Here is an 18,018-nt window from a genome sequence, read left to right as displayed (position 1 = left end):
CTTTTTCTTCTGAGGCTTGGAGCATTTGGTGACTAGATATACGGGGTTTCAGTTATACAGGGGTTCGGTTACATGGGATTGGTGGTTGTTATAATACACAAGTTCTATTTGAACAGTGTTGTGAGATCCCCTACCACACCCCCAAAGGACTCCGATTCCCCCATCCCGTGTATTAGCGAAGTTACTCTGTGGTCGTTATAATACACAAGCTTTAGTTTACGAGATTTGGGGACTTGAGTTGCACGAGAGTTCAGTTACATACGGATTCACTTACACGGAGGTTTAGTTAAATCTTCGTCTGAAAAATAAGAGTTCACACTTAAAAAAGTTCTATTAAGAGCTATTTTTATGGAAGTGGTTCATTTTTGAACCAAAACTATGCTTTTCTGACTGAAGATACACATTTGAATCAGAAAAGGTGAAAATGTACACATCTAAAACAGAAAAGTGTGTTTTGACTATATTTTCTATAATTTAGTCTGAAAAATAGGACTTCACACTTAAAAAGTTCTATTAAGAGCTTTTTTTATGGAAATGGTTCATTTTTGAACCTAAACTATGCTTTTATTACTGAAGATATACATTATAATCAGAGAAATTTTTTAAAAATATGCTAAAAGATGATTCCCGTGAAGCTATTTTAGTTTTCTATAAAAAATAAATTATTTTCAAAATCAAAGAAAATGGCCCCCCCAGCGTTAGCAAATATAGACTTAGCTAGTTAAAAATGCTCATAAATTCTTGATTTTCAATCTAACTTAACTTGTAGGAATAGGACTTCATTCAAACAAGTAAATCGGCTTTATTTAAAATATATTAATTGCACAAAAAAGACTATTATTTTTCATTGTTTTTCCTTCCAGGTGCTAAGGCTTCCATCTCGCTTTCAGTTAGTTTTTTTCTAAGTATACGATAGTAACGATTATGCCATCTCCATACTTCATAGTAGCCATCATGAGTTATATAATAATCATCATCCAATTTAGGCTCCCGATCTAAAAAAAAACAAAAACAATTCAAAATAGAACTAGATCTTAACTAACAATTGTTAGTGGTAGTGTTACAATTGTTACCATGTAGAACTACAGAATGATTTAAAACTGTATTAAAAGTTCAGAAACACATCTATACTATTTGCTAACAAACAGGGGTTCAGTTACATGGGGTCGATGGTCGTTATAATACAAAATTTATAATACTTAGACGCGCGCGTCTAAGTTAACCTAGATTAATCCCAAAGGGGGGGGGGGATCCCCTTCGTATACGGAATAATTATATGCGTTCTAAGTTTTTTAATTTTGCTCCTTACTTTCAGTTTAAAAAACTTTTTTTAATTTATTGCATTATAGTTTTATAAATAATTACAGTAAATCTGGCCTCCATCTCCACTGAAAAATCCCCCCCTCCCCCTTCAAAAAAAAAGTTAGTCTGAAGTTGATTGTCTGAAAAGTATTTTTTCGGGGAGATACACGATTGGCTGAAACAATTTATTGTGTTCGTGGTAACGAACTGTAAGTAAGGATCGACACGGCTCAATAGTTCAGATTTTTCTCAAAGAGATGAAAAAATTTAAAGTTCTGTTCCAAATATTTTCCTGGAAGAAGAAAAGTTCAACTTTGATTCTGAATTTTCTTAATGAAAATGAAATAAGTTATTGATCAATTCTATTTTCCCAAAATAATATCAAAAACAAAATTGGCTTAAATAAAACCGGAAAAAAAAAGCACTTAAACGAACTTTTTAATTTTTACGACCTATTTTACCCAATATATTCGCTAAATAGTCCCGGGGGGCCCGGGCGGGGGGAGGGGGATCCCATGATGATCATTAAAAAGTAACGGCTGTATAATTTTTAATTTTTATAAAAAATTTAATTTTACAAAAATTTTTTTAATTTATTTATTTATATTTTTATAAATAATGCAATTAAATATGGCCTCCATCTCCCCGTAAAAATCCCTCCCTCCCCCTTCAAAAAAAAAAAATTTTTAATGTCTTTTAGTTTCTGACAAGTATTCTTTAGGGGGGGATACACGATTGGCTGAAACGATTTATTGTGTTAGTGGTAACGACCTGTAAGTAAGGATCGACACGGGTCAATAGTTAAGATTTTTCTCAAAGAGATGAAAAAATTTAAAGTTCTGTTCCAAATATTTTCCTGGAAGAAGAAAAGTTCAACTTTGATTCTGAATTTTCTTAATGAAAATGAAATAAGTTATTGATCAATTCTATTTTCCCAAAATAATATCAAAAACACAATTGGCTGAAATAAAAGCGTAAAAAAAAGCTATTAATAGAACTTTTTAAGTGTGAAGTCCTATTTTTCACACTAAATAATAGACCCAGTCCCTGGGGTCCCTGGAGGGGGGGGGGATCCCCTAAGTATACGTAAAAAGTATCTTCGTTCTAAGTTTTAATTTTGCTACTTAATTTCATTTTAAAAAACTTTTTTTAATTTATTTTTTTATCTTTTTATAAATAAGGACATTAAATATAACCACCAACTCCCCGTAAAAATCTCTCCCTCCCCCTTCAAAAAAAAAAAAAAAGTTATTCGTTATGGTTTGTACTTTAATTAATTTTTTCGGGGTAGATAAACTATTGGAGGAAAAGATTATTGTTTTTATTGTTACCGACAGGGACGTAAGGATTTACACGGCTCACAATATACCGAAAAACTCTAAAAACCAATAACCCTACTTCGGAAGTTTCATGTTCCTATCTGCAAAAATGTGGAATTAATTTCTTGAAGTGATTGATGCTTAATGGAGAAAAATGTTGAAAATTATAGTTTTTATGAAAAGGTGTTATGGATTTGTCAAGATTTAAATGTTAAGAGTGATAACATTTTTTGTGTTTGTGCTAACGAAATGTAAGTAAGGAGTGACACGAGTCAATAGTTACCGAAACTCTAAAAACCAATAACCCTACTTCGGAAGTTTCAAGCTCCTATCTGCAAAAATGTGGAATTAATTTCTTGAAGTAATTGATGCTTAATGGAGAAAAAGGTGAAAATTATAGGTTTTATGAAATTGATCATAAGACTTAAATTATTCTATCAGATACGTTGGCACTTTAAGATGAAATAATGCCAGTAAATCTGGCCTCCATCTCCACGGAAAAATCCCGCCCCCCCCCCTTCAAAAAAAAAAAGTTAGTGTGTCGGTGATTGTGTGAAAAGTATTTTTTCGGGGGAGATACACGCGTGGCGGACACCATTTTTTGTGTTAGTGGTAACGACCGGTTAGTCAGTATCGACACGGCTAAATAGTTCAGATTTTTCTCAAAGAGATGAAAAAATTTAAAGTTCTGTTCCAAATATTTTCCAGTAATAATAAAAGTTCAACTTTTATTCTTAATTTTATTAATGAAAATTAAATAAGTTATTGAAAAAGTATAGTGACCAACACTAATAACAAAAACATACTGGGTCCCTGGAGGGGGGGGGGGAACCCCTGCATATCCGTAATAATTCTATGCGTTATAATTTTTAATTTTTATCATTAATTTAATTGTAAAAAAATTTTTTTAATTTATTTTATTATCGTTTTATAAATAATGACAGTAAATCTGGCCTCCATCTCCCCGTAAAAATCCCTCCCTCCCCCCTTCAAAAAAAAAAAAGTTAGTCTGAATTTGGTTGTATGAAAATTATTTTTTAGGGGGAGATACACGATTGGCTGAAACAATTTATTGTGTTCGTGGTAACGAACTGTAAGTAAGGATTGACACGGCTCAATAGTAACCGAAAAACTCTAAAAACCAATAACCCTACTTCGGAAGTTTCAAGCTCCTATCTGCAAAAATGTGGAATTAATTTCTTGAAGTAATTGATGCTTAATGGAGAAAAATGTTGAAAATAATAGGTTTTATGCACAGGTGTTTTGGATTTGTCAAGATTTAAATTTTAAGAGTGATAACATTTTTTGTGTTTGTGCTAACGAACTGTAAGTAAGGAGTGACTCGAGTCAATAGTTACCGAAACTCTAAAAACCAATAACCCTACTTCGGAAGTTTCAAGCTCCTATCTGCAAAAATGTGGAATTAATGTCTTGAAGTAATTGATGCTTAATGGAGAAAAAGGTGAAAATTATAGGTTTTATGAAATTGATCATAAGACTTAAATTATTCTATCAGATACGTTGTCACTTTAAGATGAAATAATGCCAGTAAATCTGGCCTCCATCCCCACGGAAAAATCCCTCCCTCCCCCCTTCAAAAAAAAAAGTTAGTCTGAAGTTGATTGTCTGAAAAGTATTTGTTCGGGGGAGATACACGTTTGGCTGAAAAGATTTATTGTGTTCGTGGTAACGAACTGTAAGTAAGGATTGACACGGCTCAATAGTTCAGATTTTTCTCAAAGAGATGAAAAAATTTAAAGTTCTGTTCCAAATATTTTCCTGGAAGAAGAAAAGTTCAACTTTGATTCTGAATTTTCTTAATGAAAATGAAATAAGTTATTGATCAATTCTATTTTCCCAAAATAATATCAAAACACAATTGGTCCCTGGAGGGGGGGGCGGCCCCGGCGTATACGTAAAAATTCTCTTCGTTCTAAGTTTTAATTTTGCTCCTTACTTTCATTTGAAAAAACTTTTTTTTAATTTATTGTATTATCGTTTTCTAAATAATGCCAGTAAATCTGGCCTCCATCTCCACGGAAAAATCCCTCCCTCCCCTTCAAAAAAAAAAAGTTAGTCTGAAGTTGATTGTCTGAAAAGTATTTTTTCGGGGGAGATACACGATTGGCTGAAACAATTTATTGTGTTCGTGGTAACGAACTGTAAGTAAGGATTGACACGGCTCAATAGTAACCGAAAAACTCTAAAAACCAATAACCCTACTTCGGAAGTTTCATCCTCCTATCTGCAAAAAATGTGGAATTAATTTCTTGAATTAATTGATGCTTAATGGAGAAAAATGGTGAAAATTATAGTTTTTATGAACATGTGTTTTGTATTTGTCAAGTTTTAAATGTTAAGAGTGATAACATTTTTTGTGTTTGTGCTAACGAACTGTAAGTAAGGAGTGACACGAGTCAATAGTTACCGAAACTCTAAAAACCAATAACCCTACTTCGGAAGTTTCAAGCTCCTATCTGCAAAAATGTGGAATTAATTTCTTGAAGTAATTGATGCTTAATGGAGAAAAAGGTGAAAATTATAGGTTTTATGAAATTGATCATAAGACTTAAATTATTCTATCAGATACGTTGGCACTTTAAGATGAAATAATGCCAGTAAATCTGGCCTCCATCTCCACGGAAAAATCCCCTCCCTCCCCCCTTCAAAAAAAAAGTTAGTCTGAAGTTGATTGTCTGAAAAGTATTTTTTCGGGGGGGATACACGATTGGCTGGAACAATTTATTGTGTTCGTGGTAACGAACTGTAAGTAAGGATTGACACGGCTCAATAGTAACCGAAAAACTCTAAAAAACCAATAACCCTACTTCGGAAGTTTCAAGCTCCTATCTGCAAAAATGTGGAATTAATTTCTTTAAGTAATTGATGCTTAATGGAGAAAAAGGTGAAAATTATAGGTTTTATGAAATTGATCATAAGACTTAAATTATTCTATCAGATACGTTGTCACTTTAAGATGAAATTTGACCCGCATATGCTTGTGGGTATTAAGCGTTTGAATCTGATAAGAGAGACTTAATTTCAAAGATATAAGGTATAAAATACCTTAAGAATGGGATGATATACGTTCAGTTCCTTCTTACAATTTGGAAGATGAAGGGGATTGCTGCAAATAGACGTTTTTATTTCGCTAAACTTGGTGAGCAGCTTTTTTAACTTAAATTTATAGAAAATTCAATAGTTTAAACTCAAATTTTTCTCACGGAGATGAAAAAATTTAAAGTTCTGTTCCAAATATTTTCCCGGAAGAAGAAAAGTTCAACTTCGATTCTGAATTTTCTGAATGAAAATGAAATAGGTTATTGATCAATTCTATTTTCCCAAAATAATATCAAAATTTTCCACTTCAGTTAAAAAAAAAATCTGGTTAGTCTGAAGTTGATTGTCTGAAAAGTATTTTTTCGGGGGAGATACACGATTGGCTGAAACAATTTATTGTGTTCGTGGTAACGAACTGTAAGTAAGGATCGACACGGCTCAATAGTAACCGAAAAACTCTAAAAACCAATTAATAGCTTGCTCGCTTGCTGTTACAAAACTCATGGTTAATACAAAAATCGCGAAGACTAAAAAAGTTCAACTTCGATTCTGAATTTTCTCAATGAAAATGAAATAAGTTATTGATCAATTCTATTTTCATAAAATAATATAAAATTTTCCACTTCAATTAAGATTTTTCTCAAAGAGATGAAAAAATTTACAGTTCTGTTCCAAATATTTTCCTGGAAGAATAAAAGTTCAACTTTGATTCTGAATTTTATTAATGAAAATGAAATAAGTTATTGATCAATTCTATTTTCCAAAAATAATATCAAAATTTTCCACTTCATTTAAAAAAAAAAATTCTTGTTAGTCTGAAGTTGATTGTCTGAAAAGTATTTTTTGGGGAAGATACACGATTGACTGAAACAAAAGCAGAACTTTTAAAATCACAACAACTGAAGATCAGTAAATAATTCCATTTTTTTTTTTTTGTTAAACACAATTGGCTGAAATAAAAGCGTAAAAAAAAAGTCGGAGTCCTTTGGGGGTGTGGTAGGGGATCTCACAACACTATTCAAATAGAACTTTTGTATTATAACGACCATCGACCCCATGTAACTGAACTCCTGTTTGTTAGCAAATAGTATAGATGTGTTTCTGAACTTTTAATACAGTTTTAAATCATTCTGTAGTTCTACATGGTAACAATTGTAACACTACCACTAACAATTGTTAGTTAAGATCTAGTTCTATTTTGAATTGTTTTTGTTTTTTTTAGATCGGGAGCCTAAATTGGATGATGATTATTATATAACTCATGATGGCTACTATGAAGTATGGAGATGGCATAATCGTTACTATCGTATACTTAGAAAAAAACTAACTGAAAGCGAGATGGAAGCCTTAGCACCTGGAAGGAAAAACAATGAAAAATAATAGTCTTTTTTGTGCAATTAATATATTTTAAATAAAGCCGATTTACTTGTTTGAATGAAGTCCTATTCCTAAAAGTTAAGTTAGATTGAAAAACAAGACTGTCTGCACATTTGTAACGAGCTACGGATAACTTATCTAAAGATGGGGGGGGGCCAAATTCTTTTTATTTGAAAATAATTTATTTTTTTTATAAAAAAAAAAAAGCTAAACTGGAAAAATATTTTTTAATATTTTAAAAAAATTTATCTGATTATAATGTATATCTTAAGTCATAAAAGCATAGTTTCGGTTCAAAAATGAACCATTTCCATAAAAAAAGCTCTTAATAGAACTTTTTAAGTGTGAAGTCCTATTTTTCAGACTAAATTATAGAAAATATAGTCAAAACACACTTTTCTGTTTTAGATGTGTACATTTTCACCTTTTCTGATTCAAATGTGTATCTTCAGTCAGAAAAGCATAGTTTTGGTTCAAAAATGAAGCATTTCCATAAAAATAGCTCTTAATGGAAATTTTTTAAGTGTGAACTCCTATTTTTCAGACGAAGATTTAACTAAACCTCCGTGTAAGTGAATCCGTATGTAACTGAACTCTCGTGCAACTCAAGTCCCCAAATCTCGTAAACTAAAGCTTGTGTATTATAACGAGCACAGAGTAACTTCGCTAATACACGGGATGGGGGAATCGGAGTCCTTTGGGGGTGTGGTAGGGGATCTCACAACACTGTTCAAATAGAACTTGTGTATTATAACAACCACCAATCCCATGTAACCGAACCCCTGTATAACTGAAACCCCGTATATCTAGTCACCAAATGCTCCAAGCCTCAGAAGAAAAAGGGATTTTGAAAACAGGGAGCCCGATTTACGAAAAAAAAAGGGATACCCCCCGTGCAACTGAACCCCCCTTTTAACTGAACCCGTGTATAACCGAAACCCTCCGTGCAACTGTATCCTCTTTAACTGAACCCTCGTGCAACTCCCCCCTCTATGCCCCCCCCCCCCCTCATAACACTTTTCAGCCATTTCGTTTTAAATTGACAATATTTTTCAAACGTTACTTACGTATTATACAGACCACATCGGCGAGGTAAAGCTAGGTCAAGTCACAATGTTATTCTATCGTTACTTTTCAATTAAGCTATTGAATACTTTCTAGCAATGTCCCTTGTAAGCGTCTACGCAAATATCTTTTCGCAAAAAATTCGCAAATCTCGTAAACTAAAGAAGTAATTACCCTTTTCATTACAAAAATAATTGCATAACAATGAAACAAGACGTGCTGGTTTTTTGAGCTTATCACCAAAAAGACAGTGAACTTTGAAACTACGTCGTCCCTCTTGGCAAAGAGTGTGATGACCTGTAACTACTAGAAAAACCTGTTTGGTACATAGGAGGCTCAGAATTCAATAGACCTATTCTACTTGACTCTTAAAAAGGGCACTAGAACTTTCAATTTCCTATCGAATGAACCCCATCAGAATTATATATGACCATCCCTTCCATGAAACTAATATATACCCCTGGGGATAACTTACAACACTAGCCCCCAGGCCCTGGTGGATTGTGTTGACCCTGGAGATTTTGTTATCTGGCCTTTGCACTATTTTTAACAAAATTGCGATCTCAAAATTTTTGTTGGATCCATTGGGGAAAAGAGGGCATGGAGGGGGGGGCTAGTTGTCTCTGATCATTTTTTACTCTCAAAAAGTGCACTAGAACTTCAGATTTACAAACAAATGAGCCCCCTCCAAAGATTACACAACCACCCCTTCCATTTGAAATGCCTCTAGGAAAAATTAATAAATAATAAAACAATGAAGCTAATAAACTTTACTACAGGCAATGCTATAGTGTTGCCTCTGAAAGTGTAAGCATAAAAGTGAAAAGTTGCTTTATCCCCCCCCCCAATGGATGAATATAAACTCAACTATACATATTCAAACTACATTTTGTCCATAGTGCAACTCCATTCTACTTTACTATTTTATGGCAATTGCTAATCACTTCGCAGTAAGCAAGAAGTCATGCTATTCTAACAAATAGCATGAATATTTATAGTAGGTTGTTTATCCGGGTTGCAGCGGTAGCTAGCAACCTAGTAGGAGACGATCACATCCCATAGTAAAAACTAAAATAACCCATAACTCCTAAAAATGAGTCAGATCAAAATAGGAAGTAAACTATTAGAACCGCCTTGTAGAATACCCCCATATACAAATTTTACCGTCTCTTGGCTTGAACAACAAGGAAGTTATATTGGCTTGAAAATCAAGAAATTTGGCTGAAACCAGGATATTCTGCATATACGGCATCTATTTTTTTCTTTCCGATTTTTTCTCTCTCCTCAGCTAGCTGGGCACTGGAAAATCATAGAGAGCTGTACAATGGCTGGTTTTAAAGAAAATTGCTACATCTAGTGCCTTTTGTAATTAAAAATATATTTTATTTATTTTAGTTTTCGTTTCAGAATTGTTTATAGTAAAGAAAGAACTCTAGAACAAACCACGGCACATAGTTACTAAAAGTTAAGGCAATACAAGCATCTTTTGAAAAGTTACTTTTCTGGGGCATATTGCCATACTGAGGGTCGCTTCTTACTATTAATTAAAAAAAAAAAAAAAACTTTCCTAAAAATAAGTTGTTAAAAGAAAAGTAAAGGTCATTTTAAACTTAAGCTCAGCAGATACAAATACCTGTTAAAACTCAAACACAAAACGACCAGAAATTACTATTAAAGAATAAATAAAACCCAAAACGAACAGAAATTAAATAAACAATCATGGGAAAAAACATACAACAAGTAATAATATATATGAATAAGTAGATCTTAAAGCGAGTAATGCTTAGATTAATTACGAAAATCAAGCTTAGAACGAAAAAAAATATTTTGCTATTGAAGCATTAATGAAAATTAAAACGAACAGAAATTAAATAAACAATCAATGCAAACAAACATACAATAGATAGTAAGGTAAATGAATAAATAAACCTTATAACGAGGGAAACTAGAATTGAATATGCAAATCAAGATTAAAACAGACAAAAATCACTACAAACAAGAGCTTGGGTATCGCCTCCTTCTCTCATATTCATGAAGGGCGTGGGGGGGGAGGCTAGGTGCCCTCCATTCTCTTTTGACTCTTTAAAACTGAACTAGAACATTCAATTTCAAGTAAAATCAGGCTTCTTTGAAGTTTATACGAGCATCCGTTCAATGGGAGCTACATATGCCCTTAGCGCATAACTTACAACGCCTGCCCCGGGGCCCTGGGGGGTTTTGTTGACACTGGAATTTTTGTTATATGATCTTTGAACTATTTTTAACAATATAGCTATCTCAGAAATTTTTATCGGATGCATTTGGGAAAAAAGGGCGTGGGGGGGGGGCGGGGCTGGTTACCCTCAAATATTTTTTGACGCTTATAAAGTGAACTAGAACTTTCAATTTCCAATCAAATGAGCCATCTCCGAAGCTTATAGGAGCATTCCTTCCATAAGAACCATATATGCCCCCAGGGCATAACTTATAACCCTTGCACTAAAGACCTTGGGGGAAAGTGTCCTGCTCAAAGTTATAATTTCCAAAACTTTCTACTACATTGAACAAAATGGATATCTCAAAATTTTGATTGTATGTTTTTGGGGAAATGATGGGCGTGGAAGGGGTGTTAGTTTTCTTCCAATCACTTTTGACTATTAAAAATGGCACAAGCCATTTAAATTTCCAATCGAATGAGCCCTTTTTGAAGTTTCTACGACAACACTTTCTATAGAAACTTTATATGCCCAAAGGGCAAAACTTAAAACCTTGCCCTGAGGGCTCTGGGGGACTTGTCATCCTCAAAGACCTTAGTTTCAGAATTTTCACCTATGTTGAACAAAAAGGCTATCTCAAAATTTTGATTGGATGTGTGTGGAGAAAAGGTGGGTGTGAGAGGGGGTTAATTGCCCTACAATCACTTTCGACTATTGAAAAGGGCATTAGCCCTTAGAATTTCCAATCGAATGAGCCCTTTTTGAAGTTTCTACAACAAAGTTTTCTATAAAAAGCTTATATGTCCCCAGGGCATAACTTACAACCCTTGCCCTGAGGGCTGTGGGGGAGTGTCCTCCTCAAAAACATAATTTCGATCTGGAAATCAACTACGTAGAACAAAAGGGCTAACTCAAAATTTTGATTGGATGTCCTTGGGGTAATGGTGCGCGTAGAAGGGGTGTTCGTTGCCTTCCAATCACTTTTGACCGTTAAAAAGGGCACTAAAACCCTCGATTTCCAATCGAATGAACCCCCTTTGAAGTTTTTACGACAACCCCTTCCATATGAAGTGCCTCTAGGGAAAAAAAATAATCATAGGCAGCACAATCGCGCTGCCTAAGTAAAGAACAATGTTGGCACAATGTATTATTTTTTTTTGTTTTTTTCCATACCACGGCACTTCGTATCGAAGGAGTTGTCATAGGAACTTCGAAAAGGGCTCATTCGATTGGAAATTGGAGTGGCTAGTGCCCTTTTTAATTGTCGAAAGTGATTGGAGGGCAACTAGCCCCCCCCCCACGCCAATCATTCCCCCTAACACATCCAATAAAGATTTTGAGATTGCCATTTTGTTCAGCATATTTGATTTCCAGATGGAAAATATGTTTTTGAGGAGGACACTCCCCCAACGATGTTGGCACAATGTATTATTTATTATTTTGTTTCCTTTAAAGCAGGGCACTTCGTATCGAAGAAGTTGTCATAGAAACTTCAAAAAGGGCTCATTCAATTGGAAATTTAAATTGCTAGTGCCCTTTTTAATAGTCGAAAGTGATTGGAAGGCAACTAAAACCCCTTCCATGCCCACAATTTCCCGAAACACATCCAATCAAAATTTTGAGATAGCCATTTTATTATACGTAGTTATAAGTTCTGAAAATTAGGTCTTTGAGGATGACAAACACCCCACAGCCCTCAGGGAAAGGGTTGTAAGTTATGCCCTCGGGGCATATAAGGTTTTTACAGAACACGTTGTCGTAGAAACTTCAAAAATGGCTCATTCGATTGGAAATTGAAATGGCTAGTGCCCTTTTTAATAGTTGAAAGTGACTGAAAGGCAACCAACACCCCTTTCACGCCCACCATTTCCCCAAACACATCAAATGAAAAATTTGAGATAGCCATTTTGTCCCACGCAGTTTAAAGTTCAGAAAATTCAACCTTTGAGCAGGACACTCCCCCCCACAGTCTTCAGGGCAAGGGCTATAAGTTATGCCCTGGGAGCATATAAGATTTTTATTGAAGTCTTTGTCGTAGAAACTTGAAAAAGGGCTCATTTGATTGGAAATTCAAAGGGCTAGTGCCCTTTTTAATAGTCAAAAGGGATTTGAGGGCAACTAACCCCCCTCTCATGCCCACCATTTACCCAAACACATGCAATCAAAATTTTGAGATATACATTTTGTTCAACGTAGTTAAAAGTTCTGGAAATTAGGGCTTTGAGGATGATAATCCCCTCAGAGCCATCAGGGCAAGGGTTGTAAGTTATGCCCTGGGGACACATAAGGTTTATATAGAAAGTTGTTGTAGAAATCATAGGCAGCGCAATCGCGTTGCCTAAGTACAGAACGATGTTGGCACAATGTTTTTTTTTTTTTTTTAATACCAGAGCACTTCGTATCGAAGGAGTTGGGCAAGGGTTTTAAGTTATGCCCTGGCATAACGATGTCGGCACAATGTATTATTTTTTTTCCTTTAGACCAGGGCACTTTGTATCAAAGAAGTTGTCGTAGAAACTTCAAAAAGGGCCCATTCAATTGGAAATTGCAGTGGATTGTGCCCTTTTTAATAGCCGAGTGATTGGAAGGCAACTAACACCCCTTCCACGCCCACCATTTCCCGAAAGACATCCAATCAAAATTTTGAGATAGCCATTTTGTTCAGCGTAGTTGATTTCCAGATAGAAAATATGTTTTTGAGGAGGTCACTCCCCCACAACCCTCGGAGCAAGGGTTTTAAGTTATGCCCTGGGGGCATATAAGAACGATGTTGGCACAATGTTTTATTTATTATTTTTTCCTTTAGACCAGGGCACTTCTTATCGAAGAAGTTGTCGTAGAAACGTCGAAGAGGGCTCATTCAATTGGAAATCGGAGTGGCTGGTGCCCTTTTGAATAGTCGAAAGTGAATGGAAGGCAACTAAGACCCCTTCCACGCACACCATTTCCCGAAACACATCCAATCAAAATTTTGATATAGCGATTTTGTTCAGCAAATATGAGATTTCCAGATAGAAATTATGTTTTTGAGGAGGACACTCCCCCAGAGCCCTCAGGGCAAGGGTTGTAAGTTATGCCCTGGGGGCATATAAGGTTTTCATAGAAAGCGTTAGAAAGCGTATTCAAAGGGTTAGTGCCCTTTTGAACAGTCGAAAGTGATTTGAGGGCAACTAACCCCTTTCTCACGCCCACCTTTTCCCCAAACACATCCAATCAAAATTTTGCGGTAGCTATTATGTTAAACTTAGTTGAAACATCTGGAAATTATATCTTTGAGAATGACAACCCCCCACAGCCCTCAGGGCAAGGGTTGTAAGTTATGCCATGGGGGCATATAAGGTTTTATAGAACGCGTTATCTGTGTCGTAGAAACTTGAAAAAGGGCTCATTCGATTGGAAATTCAAAGGTCTAGTACTCTTTTTAATAGTCGAAAGTGATTTGAGGCAACCAACCCTCCTCTCACGCCCAACTTTTCCCCAAACATATCCAATCAAAATTTTTAGATTGCCATTTTGTTCAGCATAGTTGATTTTCAGATAAAAATTATGTTTTTGAGGAGGACACTCCCCTACAGCCCTCAGGGCAAGGGTTGTAAGTTATGGCCCTGGGGGCATATAAAGTTTTTATAGACAGAGTTGTCATAAAAACTTCAAAAAAAGCTCATTCGATTGGAAATTCAAAGGGCTAGTGCTCTTTTCAATATTCAAAAGTGATTGGATGGCAACTAACCCCCCTCTCACGCCCACCTTTTTCCCAAACACATCCAATCAAAATTTTAATATTTCCATTTTGTTGAAAGCAGTTGAAAGCTCCGGATATTAGGTCTTTGAGGATGACAACCCCCCACCCCACCCCCACAGCCCCCAGGACAAGGGTTCTCAGTTATGCCCTTGGGGCATATAAGGTTTTTATAGAAAACGTTGTCGTGAATACTTCAAAAAGGGCTAATTCAATAGGAAATTGAAATGGCTAGTTCCCTTTTTCTTAGTCGAAAGTGATTGGACGGCAACTAACACCCCTTCCACGGCCACGATTTCCCCAAACACATCCAATCAAAATTTTGAGATAGCAATTTTGTTCCACGCAGTTAAAAGTTCAGGAAATTATACCTTTGATTAGAACACTCCCCCCACAGTCTTCAGGGCAAGGGTTATAAGTTATGCCCTGGAGACATAAGTTTTTTTTGGAATCTTTGTCGTAGAAACTTGAAAAAGGGTTCATTTTATTGGAAATTCAAAGGGCTAGTGCCCTTTTTGATAGTCGCAGTGAGTTGAGGGCAACTAACCCCTCTCACGCCCACCTTATCCCCAAACACATCCAATCAAAATTTTTAGATAGCCATTTGATTCAACGTAGTTGAAAGTTTTGGAAATTGGGTCTTTATGGATGACAACCCCTCCCCCACAGCCCTCCGGGCAAGGGTTTTAAGTTATGCCCTGTGGTCACATAAAGTTTTTATTGAAAGAGTTGTCGTAGAAACTTCAAAAGGGCTCATTCAATTGGAAATTGAAAGGGCTAGTGCCTTTTTTAATAGTTCAAAGTGATTGGATAGCAACTAACGCCCCTCTAACGTCCACCATTTTCACAAACACATCAAATCAAAATTTTGAGACATCCATTTTGTTCAACGTAGTTGAAAGTCATGGAAATTAGGTCTTTTTTTCCATACCAGGGCACTTCGTATCGAAGGAGTTGGGCAAGGGTTTTAAGTTATGCCCTGGGGCATATAAGAACAATGTTGGCACAATGTATTATTTTTTTTCCCTTTAGACCAGTGCACTTTGTATCGACGAAGTTGTCATAGAATTTGAAGAAGTTGTTGTAGAAGTTGAAGTACTAATCTTTTTCACTCCCAACATTACTTTACGACTTTTTGCATACCACAACATCAAGCAATACTTTTCAAAAGGCTTTATTATACTATTTCAGAACAAGTTCTTTTCTTAATATTCCTCCTAAGAAATTTCAAAAAGGGCTCAGTTGATTGGAAACTGAAATTGCCCTTTTTGATAGTCAAAAGTGAGTGGAGAGTAATTAACTTCACGTCAATTAATTAATGAGAGTAATTAATTAATTTCACGCCCACGATTTCCCTAAACACATTCAATCAAAGTTTAGAGTTTAGTGAGCCATTTTTTTCAAAGTTGAAAGTTCTGGAAATTATGTATTTAAGGATGACAAACCCCCCAGAGCCCCCAGGAAGAAGGTTGTAAGTTATGCCCTGGGGACATATTAGTTTTTTATAGATAGAGTTGTGATAAAAACATCAAAAGGGGCTCATTCAATTGGAAACTGAAACGGCTAGTGCCCTTTTTAATAGTTGAAAGTGGTTGGAGGGCAACTAACCCCCCTCTCACGCCCAGTATTTCCCAAACACATCCAAAGAAAGTGTTGTCGTAGAAACTTCAAAAAGGGCCCATTCAATTGGAAATTGAAAGGGCTAGTGCCCTTTTTAATAGTCGGAAGTGATTAAAAGGCAATTAACTCCTCTCTCTGCCCACCATATCCCCAAACACATCCAATCAAATTTTGAGATAGCAATTTTTTTCAACGTAGTTGAAAGTTCTGGTCTTTGATGATGACAACCCCCCAGCCCTCAGGGCAAGGGTTTGAAGTTACACCCTGGGAATATATAAGGTTTTAATTGAAAGCGTTGTCGCAGAAACTTCAAAAGGACTCATTCGGTTGGAAATTGAAAGGGCTAGTGCTTTTTTAAATAGTTGAAAGTGATTGGAGAGCAACTAACGCCCTTCTAACGCCTACATTTCCCCAAACACATCCAATCAAAATTTTGAATAGTCATTTTGTTCAGCGTAGTTTCAAAGTTCTGAAAATTAGGTCTCTGAGGATGACCAGCCCCCTCACAGCCCTCAGGGCAAGCGTTGTAGTTTTTGCCCTGGGGGCATATAGGGTGTTTATAGAAAACGTTGACGTAAAAAATCAAATAGGGCTCATTCGATTGGAAATTGAAAGGGCTACTGTCCTTTTTAATAGTCGAATGTGATTGGAAGGCTTGACATTTTTATAGTAAACATTGATGTGGGTATAATGTATTATTTTGTTTTTGTTGTTTAGACGAGGGCACTTCGTATCAAAGGACTTGTCGTAGGAACTTCGAAAAGGGGTCATTCGATTGAAAATAGAAAGGGCTCGATGCCCTTTTTAATAGTCGAAAGTGATTGGAGGGCAACTAATCCCCCTCCCACGCTCAACCCTCCCATTTGCTCTTTATGTTTGAAAACTAAATGTTGCCTTATGATTAAATCAAAATGCACTGTGTTAATGCTATTTCCCAATAAGGCATCTCAGCAGTATCCCAAGAATGCCAGAGGGTATTATGTCCAAACTTTTGGGGCTACTTCTGCTTTTAAAATTTAACCAAATCAAAATAGCGTAAGTGTATCCAAGCTATCAAAGAAAGTCAACAGATTTGTTTGCAAATGGTATCAAGTTTTCTATTTCAGGTTAACTAGAGGAGGTATGAAACTAAATTAAATACTACTATATGTGTCCAGATTTTTATATGGGTGTGTGTTGTTAAAAATTGCTGAATTTTTTTTCCCAGCTTACAAATAGCAGGCCAAACTATAAAGTCTTACAAAAACGAAAAGATTTAAAATATTATTTTCTTTTTCTGTGAAAAGACTATGTCAATATAAAAAGAACAAAAATTAATTGAAAAAAAAATTTCCACAAAATAAGCTTTTTCAAAGAAAAGTAAAAAACTCCATTAAACCAAAAATGAGCAAAAATAGAATCAAATAATCTACCAAGCGTGAAACTACCTCAAATCAGCATCGATAAATAAATGAAACCCAAAACGAGCAGAAATTACAATAAAAACCGAGTCAAATTCAAAACGAGCAGAAACTAACATGAGTAGGGTTCAAAACCCCTATGCCTTCCCAAGGCCAGAAAATAATTTGCACTGTACTGAAAAAAAAATTAATGTGCATTGTCAGTTTACTGTGCATATACTGATATTTATTAATCAAAATGTTAATATTATTTTATTTATTAAAGTTATAAAAGTAAAAACATTTATATTATTTTCAGTGAAGTTCAAATTATGTCCTGGCCTTTTGATGGCATAGTGGTTTCGAGCCCTTCTCATGTTAATTTCTGCTTGTTTTGAGTTTGAATCGGTTATTTATTGTAATTTCTGTTCGTTTTGGGTTTCATTTATTTATCGATGCTGATTTATCGTAGTTTCATGCTTGGTAGATTATTTTACTTTATCTTTCCTCATTTTTGGTTTAATGGATTTCTTTACTTTTCTTTGAAAAACCTATTTTGTGGAAAAAGTTTTTTTTTTAATTAATACTATGTAAATACCAGCTTTGCTCCTGTGTACACTCTGTGTCAGGACTTAGATTGTGATTATACCGATGCAATCTGTAGTTTAGACTTATTTCATTTTTGTGCAGGGTCAGAATTTACCTGGATTTACATGGAGTCAAGACGCAGCTTGTCTTTGTCAGAGTCAGGACTTAGCTCACCTTTGCACCGAATGGGTGCGTGACTCTCTTTGCCCCGAGTAATTCTGTAGATAACTTAGGTTGCCTGGTACCTAGCCAGCGTCCAGCTTGACCTAACTCCTTTTTCTTACCAACTCAGGACTTGGAGTGTTTCTGCGTCAGTAAGCTGCTTGGAATTGCTTATATTTACATTGGGTCAGGACTCAGCTTGTTTTTCTACC

The 18,018-nt window shown here is 35.4% G+C and overlaps 1 protein-coding gene across 4 annotated transcripts in view; it reads right to left on the bottom strand.

The window, feature by feature from the left end:
- The window catches only part of LOC148954590 (queuosine-tRNA galactosyltransferase-like), a 56,501-nt gene extending 47,102 nt beyond the window's left edge, over positions 1 to 9,399 (bottom strand). For all 4 annotated transcript variants that reach the window (XM_089086616.1, XM_089086618.1, XM_089086617.1 and 1 more), the window contains exon 1: positions 9,288 to 9,399. The gene's annotated coding sequence lies outside the window, so the exon portion shown is untranslated. The remainder of the gene's footprint in view (positions 1 to 9,287) is intronic.
- Between the last annotated feature and the right edge of the window lie 8,619 nt (positions 9,400 to 18,018).

This window comes from Artemia sp. Qi Xiang Cuo, chromosome 3 (assembly GCF_049724085.1).
Source record: "Artemia sp. Qi Xiang Cuo chromosome 3, ASM4972408v1, whole genome shotgun sequence".
Lineage (NCBI taxonomy): Eukaryota > Metazoa > Arthropoda > Branchiopoda > Anostraca > Artemiidae > Artemia > Artemia sp. Qi Xiang Cuo.
This window is presented reverse-complemented; position numbering and strand designations above follow the sequence as displayed.